Source organism: Myotis lucifugus, unplaced genomic scaffold (genome assembly GCF_000147115.1).
Source record: "Myotis lucifugus unplaced genomic scaffold, Myoluc2.0 scaffold_8415, whole genome shotgun sequence".
NCBI classification, from domain to species: domain Eukaryota; kingdom Metazoa; phylum Chordata; class Mammalia; order Chiroptera; family Vespertilionidae; genus Myotis; species Myotis lucifugus.
This window is the reverse complement of record NW_005879463.1, coordinates 1-6966: the sequence shown is the minus strand read 5'-3', so window position 1 is coordinate 6966 and position 6966 is coordinate 1. Positions and strand designations below refer to the sequence as shown.

General features: G+C 48.1%; 1 non-coding gene and 1 pseudogene across 1 annotated transcript; both read left to right on the top strand.

Annotated features, from left to right (window-relative positions):
- The first annotated feature begins 2158 nt into the window (after positions 1–2158).
- LOC102422182 lies at positions 2159–2792 on the top strand (annotated as a pseudogene).
- Positions 2793–3879: 1087 nt separating this feature from the next.
- LOC111824828 lies at positions 3880–4042 on the top strand. The gene has a single exon (XR_002827901.1). It is a non-coding gene; the product is annotated as a U1 spliceosomal RNA (small nuclear RNA).
- Positions 4043–6966: the final 2924 nt, after the last annotated feature.

Sequence of the window (6966 nt, the reverse complement as noted above, 5' to 3'; positions counted from 1 at the left end):
CCTTACCTGTGTGGATTCCAGACCATCTAGTCCGACCTTATGTCTCACCGCCCCCCGTCTCCACCTCACCCTAGCACACCTGAACAGTGCCCGTCTGCAGCAGATGTGCAGCCCTGAGCTGGAACAACCTGTCCATTGGGAGGATCACATGTGCCTCCTTTTTGTCTATCCATATGTCCCAGCTTTGCCCCACATCTCCTTTCCTTTTTTTTTTTTTAATCTAACTACTTGTTTGCTGGTTCTTTGGCCTTTCTCCTTCTCTCCTGAACACAGCCTTTTCCAGAATCTCCCTACCCTACTGTTCCAGGAAAGGCACCTCCCTTTTCTGCCTTGACTGGGGGTGTCTGGTATATGCCCCATACGTGGAGTTGTCTTGTGCCAAGAGCCTGACATCCTGGGCTGAGAAAGCCCTGTCCCGGGACTCTCCTTTGTCCAGTATTGGCCCCTCTTGCCCTTGTGTCAAGAGGGACCCCCTTCTCACAGTCCATTTGCCCACAGCTGTTGCCTGGGCTTTCTGTTCACGCTGAAGTTGAGGCCTCGTGGTGGCCGGTGCCATGGATCTGTCTCTCGCCCAATGGTGTGAGCTGGGCCCTCCCTGGAGAAGAAACCTGGGTTCCCCAAGAGATGTGACCAGAGCTGGGGCCCCGCCAGCAGGCGAGGGGAGCCCAAGGCAGGTACTGGGCGTGGAGGCCACGGGGGCATAGGCTACCAAGGAGACAGAACTGAACCTCTTGCAGGGGGGCGTTGCCCCTCCCTCATTCGCACACCTCACATCACCCTGCTTGGCCCCGGAGGATGGCTGGTTAGCCAGAGACATGTAAGATTCCTCAGGGAAGGAACAACCTAAGACAGGCACAGTCGCAGAGGGGCCATCAGAAGACAACTTGGGGGTCAATAGAGGTGGGGGCACAGACCTTCACCCCCCCAACTTTGCAGTGGCCTGAAACCCTCACCCCTTCTGAGGGAGGTCTCCTGCACCCATGGCTGCTTCGCTTCCCATGCCCAGCTCAGATCGGGACCCAGGTAAAGACAGAGACTGGCTGACAGCAGCTGCCCTCTCACTGCAACAGGACTTGTTTCCCATTTCTACCTTGGACCACAGGCAAAGGGGCAGCTGAAGGAAAGGGCTGTGTCAGGATGCTGGTAGTTCTTTTGCTTTCTCTTCTTTTTCTCTCTACTACCCTCCATCTCTGCCTCATCCTCCTCCCCGGTATCATCCATATCGGCCGACCCAGAGGGCACAGCTGACTCCTCCCCGGACACCAACACCACCATCAAGCGAGGCCCTGATGGACCCTTTGATGCAGCCCTTCAACTCGCTGACGCTTCGGGAAGCCCATTGTCAATGACGCCGCCTGCTAGCCAGATCAACAAGGACAACCAAACCCCCGACTTGAGGACAGCTGAAATCCCTTGACTGAAGAGGCCAGCAACCTTCTACAGGAACAAGGCTCCTTGTGCACTCCATCCACTATGTTTATAGCTATGCTCACTATCATTGCTTGTCAGTCTTCTTCCGAGTCTTAAACAACCCAATCCGAGAGGTGGCTGCTGATTTACATGCGCTATCATTTAAAAAAAAAAAGGGGGGGGGAATTTGCCGGAAGCCGGTCCATCCTTGCTGCTTGACACAGTCGCTGCAGGGAAGAAACATCTGCACAGCATATGTTTCAAGGGACCTGGCGTATATGGCATACTGTTCTTAATATGTTTGCTCACCTTCTTGGCTCTATGTGTTTTAACCAAGGTCACCTCTCCGAGGTTGTTTCCCCAGGTAGGGATTTTTCCCTGAAGTTAGGGAGGGAATAAAACCTCTTAACTAAATGCCAGGAGGGTAGTTAATCACTTTAACTACAAACAATCACCCTTAAGCCACATAATCTTTACTCCCTGGAATGGAGATAAGAAACGCCCTAACCTTTGGAATAGAAATTGACAGGATTAAAATCAACTGGTATAAATACAGATGTAACAAGACCATAAAAAACAGAACTTGGCTGGAGAGCCTGGGCAGAACCTGGTGAGAGAACCTCGCTATGTTGATCAACTGAACCCTGTCTCCGTGTCATTCCTTCTTCGCCAACTCCGTCCACATCTTTGGGAACCCCTGGACCTGCTGGGGTTGGACCCCAACAGCCTGCAAAGTCGGAGGCCCGCCATGGCCCAGAAGAGAGCCCTGCCGCAGAGCAAGGAGACGCTGCTGCAGTCCTACCACAAGCAGCTCAAGGACGACATCAAGTCAATGATGGACAACTTCACCGAGATCATCAAGACCGCCAAGATCGAGGATGAGACCCAAGTGTCCAGGGCCACCCAAGGCAAGCAGGACAATTACGAAATGCACGTGCGAGCCTCCAACATCGTCCGAGCAGGTGAGTCCCTGATGAAGCTGGTCTCTGACCTCAAGCAGTTCCTGATCCTGAACGATTTCCCGTCGGTGAACCAGGCCATCGACCAGCGCAACCAGCAGTTCCGGGCTCTGCAGGAGGAGTGCGACCGCAAGCTCACCGCCCTGCGGGACGAGGTCTCCATCGACCTCTACCAGCTGGAGGAGGCGTACTACTCGTCCAGCTCCAGTCTCCGCGAAGATAACGATCTGCCTCTGTGCGAAGTGTACCGGAGGCTGGACCTCGACACAGACGCTGCCGATGGCCTCGTGGCCCCGCTGCGGGCCTCCCCAGAGCCCAGCGCTGGCCCCCTGCAGCCCGCCGCCCGTGCCCACTCCCACGCTAGCGGGCCTGGCCCCACAGAGCATGCCTGAGCCTTTCCGCTCTCTCCACCAGCCCCTGGGATCTTAGCAACAAATTCTGGCGCCCCGCTCGGCCTTGGCTGCTGCTGGGGAGCGGCTGTGGCCTCCTTGGAAACCCCGTTGGCCAGGGACAGCCCCCCAGGAGTGTGGAGGGAGAGTAGATCCCCCCATTTCCAGAGTGGCCCACTCTTCCTCCAGGCACCTCTGGTTCACTACCTTCCGGGCTGCTGCTGGGACCTGAGCCTGCTGTTCAACGTGGGGAGGCGCGCTGGGTGGGTCGGCAGTCCTGGCCACGTCCACACCTGGCCCCTGTGCACCCACCCTGCCGCCTCGCCCACGGGCCCCTGCAGAACTGGGGCTGGGGGTGTGGTTCACACAGGAGCTGGCGCGGGCTCCTTCCTGGTTCTGCGGTACATATCCTGGTTGTTCATTTGTGTGCGAGATGGTTGAATAAAGACAATTTATTATTTATTTTTTATTTTTTATGTTTCAGATACACAAGAAATAATTTTTAAAGCATAAATATGTCTCATAAAATATTTAGGACTTTACTGAAATTATTTTATTTTAATTTGAAATTCAAATATAAGTGGACATCCTTCATTTTATATGACTATCCTGTGCATGGGATGGTGGACTAATATTTATATAGTAAATTACCTGCTTGATGTATTTTTGGAAGTCCTACAGGCATCCAAACTTCATAAAATATAAATGTCCTCCATTTATGCTTTTGCTCTTAAATATGCTTCTTTTTCCCGCTATGTACCACCCTCTACCTAATCGTTCAAATAAAAATATTAAATCCTATCGACAAAAAAAAAATTCTCCCAAAGACCTGATGACTACACTATAAATTTAAATTTGAATTAATACTAATACTTCACAGATTGTTCCAAAAAGCAGAATGTGAGGTAACACTTCCCAACTCATTCTATGAGGCCAGTATTAACCTGCGACTAAAACTACACAAAGACCTCTAAAGGAAAAAAGAAAACTACAGAGCAATACTCCTTACACACATTCCTTAAGAAAATACTAGGATACCTAATCCAGCAGCATGTAAAAAGGATTATATACCATGACCAAGTAAGAGTTATCCCAAGAAGGCAAGATGTGTTATCAACATTATGCTTACAGGCAGGGGAGATACCATGGTCACAAAGGTGGTTTTTCCGGGGCCAGGCTTATGCACTGCACCCTGGATGTGCTGACCCCTATGATTTCCTTAAACGTGGGAAACTCAACTGCATAATTTGTGGTAGTGGGGGACTGTGTTCGTGCTCTCCTCTGGGGGGAAAAAAGAGTTAAAATTATAAAACTCTTATAAGAAAACATAAGTGGATGCCCCTAGCCGGTTTGGCTCAGTGGATAGAGAGTTGGCCTGCGGATGAAATGGTCCCAGGTTCGATTCCGGCCAAGGGCACATGCCCGGGTTGCGGGCGTGATCTCTTCCCAGTAGGGGGCGTGCAGGAGGCAGCCAATCAATGATTCTCTCATCATTGATGTTTCTCTCGCCCTTCCTCTCTGAAATCAATAAAAACATATTTTAAAAAAAAGTAAACAGCCCTAACCGATTTGGCTCAGTGGATAGAGCATCGGCCTGTGGACTTAGGGGTCCCAGGTTCGATTCTGGTCAAGGGCATGTACCTTGGTTGCAGGCACATACCCAGTGGGGAGTGTGCAGGAGCCAGCTGATCGATGTTTCTCTCTCATCAATGTTTCTAACTCTCTATCCCTCTCCCTTCCTCTCTGTAAAAAAATCAATAAAATATATTTTTTTTAAAAAGAAAAGAAAACATAAGTGAAAATCTTTGTGACCTTACATTAGGTCTCTTAGATATGGTCCCTTAGATATAACACAAAAGCACAAGTAATAAAAAAGGATAAAGTGGACTGCATTACAAATGAAAACTTTTATGCACCAAAATATACTATCAAGAAAGTTAAAAGATAACACTTAGAATGGGAGAAAATATTTACAAATTATAAATCTGATACGAGTCTAGTATCCAGAATATATAAAGAACTTTCACAACTCAACAATAAAAAGAAAAACAACCAAATGAAAAACAAACATAGGATTAAATAGACATTTCTCCAAAGAAGACATATAAATGACCAATAATCAAATGAAAAAATACTCAACATCATTAATCACTGGGAAAATACAAATCAAAACCACAAGATACTACTTCAAACTCACTAGCATAGCTAATAATTAAAAACACAGAGCCCTAGCTGGTTTGGCTCAGTGGATAGAGCATTGGCCTGCAAACCGAAAGGTCCCAGGTTTGATTCCAGTCAAAGGCATGTACTTCAGTTGCAGGGGCCCTGGTGGGGGAGCGTGCAGGAGGCAACCAATCGATGTGTTTCTCTCACATCTATATTTCTGTCTTTCCCTCTCTCTTCCACCCTCTCTAAAAGTCAATGGAGCCGTAACCGGTTTGGCTCAGTGGTTAGAGCATCGGCCTGCGGACTGAAAGGTCCCAGGTTCGATTCCAGTCAAGGGCATGTACCTTGGTTGCGGGCACATCTCCAGTGGGAGGTGTGCAGGAGGCAGCTGATCGATGTTTCTAGCTCTCTATCTCTCTCCCTTCCTCTCTGTAAAAAATCAATAAAATATATATTTTTAAAAAAAAGTCAATGAAAAAATATCCTCGGGTCAGGATTAAAAATAAATAAATAAATAAAATAAAAACAGAAAAAAAAACAAGTATTAAAGTAGATGTGGAGCACTTTGAACCATCAGACATTGCTGTCGGGAATACAAAACGGTGCAACCGCTTTGAAAATCAGTTTTTTTCCTCACAATGTTAAACATATGGCTGTCATATGACTCAGCAATTCCACTTCTAGGTATACACCCAAGAGAATTGAAAACATATGTCCACACAAAAATGTGTACAGAAATGTTCACAGGAGCATTATTCTTGTGATGAAAATTTTTGGAAATTATAATGGTGATGGTTGTGCAATATTGTGAAAGTAGGTAATGCCATTGAATTGTGCACTTAAACTGGCTAAAATGGAAAATTTCGCCGAAACCGGTTTGGCTCAGTGGATAGAGCGCCGGCCTGCGGACTGAAAGGTCCCAGGTTCGATTCCGGTCAAGGGCATGTACGTGGGTTGCGGGCACATCCCCAGTAGGAGATGTGCAGGAGGCAGCTGGTCGATGTTTCTCTCTCATCAATGTTTCTAACTCTCTCCCTTCCTCTCTGTAAAAAGTCAATAAAATATATTTTAAAAAAATAGAAAATTTCATGTTATATACATTTTACCATAATGTTTTAAAAAGCAAAAATGAGCTAGGCCCAAGACCAGGTGATTTCTAGGTAGGGTGGCTGTAAGTTCCAGAACAGTCCACATTTATGACTGTTGTGCCAATCACAATTATTAATACTATCCCCTTAGGCCAGTGATGGTGAACCTATGACACGCGTGTCAGAGGTGATATGCGAACTCATTTTTTTGGTTGATTTTTCTTTGTTAAGTGGCATTTAAATATATAAAATAAATGTCAGAAATATAAGTCTTTGTTTTACTATGGTTGCAAATATCAAAAAATTTCTATATGTGACACCGCACCAGAGTTAAGTTAGAGTTTTTCAAAATGCTGACACTCTGAGCTCAAAAGGTTGGCCATCACTAGGCTCTCCAAGTTGTCCTGATTTGAACAATGAATGGCATGGTCACTCTATCTCTAAGGATCTCTGATTTTCTGTGGATCTGAAACCTTAACCATGGGCGTTAGGACCATGTAAAGGTTTTGTGATGACATCACCTCTCCAAAACTAAAACCCACTGACTGGCCTCTGCAGAACTGGAGGCAGCGCAGAGGACGTCTACACGTCACACAAAGGCCCTGCTCCCTGGAGGCAAACCACAGTTTGCATGGAGTCCGCGACTTGGGAGGGTGCGGCTGGGGCGGTGGGAGCAAACGCCCGGCCCCACCCTCTTGCGTCCGGCCACACTCAGCATGGCCAGCGAGAGATGGGCGACCCCAACGACCAAACTTGGCTCAGCGGACCAATGGGAACAGACAAGGGGCGGGAGCTATGGGAGGAGGGGCATGGGCCCCGAGGGGTTGCGGGCGGCCTGGACCACGCCTGCCTTGCTGGCTGGTTGCAGCTGCCACGTAATTCCCACTTTTGCTGGATTTTGCCCGGTTGGTGCCACCGTCAGCGCTTCCGGGTTGAACTCCAGCTGAGCTATCA